The following is a 1,151-nucleotide window of genomic DNA, read 5'->3' as shown; positions in this document are numbered from 1 at the left end:
GTTTACGAAGCTGCTGTTTTCATTTTTAATTACTGATTAATGATCAAAACAGTGATTTATTTATGTTGACGACTGATTAATCGCTGCAGCTCCGGTTTAAAGGAACCGACGTGGAGTTAACATTAACAAAGAATCAACACATTCTGATATATTATAGATTAAAATTAAACTTCTTTTGATCTTTAAATGGATTTTTACGATCAGCAGATGAAACGACCTCCATCACCAGCTCTAAAACTAACGCGACGAACACATTAATGCCTCTTTAATTATAATCTATGATATATATTATCCTGTTTTGACTGTTTCTATAATAATTACACATGTATTTTTTATTAATTCATGCATTAACAACAGATTTATACTGAAGACCAGGAGATTTGATGACAGACGTCCTGTTTTGTCCAAAGAAACCAGAAAATTTTCACGTTTAGGAAGCTGCAATCGTAGAATTTACAGAGTTTCTCCTTTAAAAAAATACTCAAAGCAATCATTAAAACAGCTGGTAATTAGTCTAATAGTTGGCAGCTAATTATTTAATGGTTTCAGCTTCATTTGTGCTCAATAAGTCACCGTCAGTGTTGTGAAAACGTCAAACAGAAGTGGTTTAACTGACGATAACGAGGAGATGAATCACATGTGGTCGTTGATGTCAAAAGACTTTAATCTTCTTTATTTTATATCGTCATTTATATTTATTATCACTGAGTGCAATCTGCAGCAGCGACGGAGACGTTTAGGGAATAAAAAATAAACCAAATTATACTTAAATACTAGAAATAACAGTATTGGAGAAGTTTTAGGAGAGGATTTAATGTGAAGTAAACACTTCTAGGAATGTGCAGCTTCTCTCCTGTGATCGTATTATTTTAGCAGGTAAAGCAGGTTTATGTGACTTAAAAACAAAAATATCATCCAGTTAACCTGATGTGTGAGCTGCAGTTCTGTCCTCCGTCCAGCAGGTGGTGCCACAACTCAGAACAAAACCTGTGGAGTCTGAATTATTCAGCTTCTCTTGGTGGAAGTAAATTGGTTTTACTTCAGCTGTAGAGTTTTTATTCAGTGATTCTTTGGAGAAACACGTTTTAAACCCTTTTGGCTTCATCAGTATGTCAACAGACATGAAGAAATACTCGAGTACCACAGTTTTA

This window comes from Stegastes partitus, unplaced genomic scaffold (assembly GCF_000690725.1).
Source record: "Stegastes partitus isolate 25-593 unplaced genomic scaffold, Stegastes_partitus-1.0.2 Scaffold439, whole genome shotgun sequence".
NCBI lineage: Eukaryota > Metazoa > Chordata > Actinopteri > Pomacentridae > Stegastes > Stegastes partitus.
The sequence above is the reverse complement of the archived record's forward strand: the minus strand, read 5'-3'. Positions refer to the sequence as shown.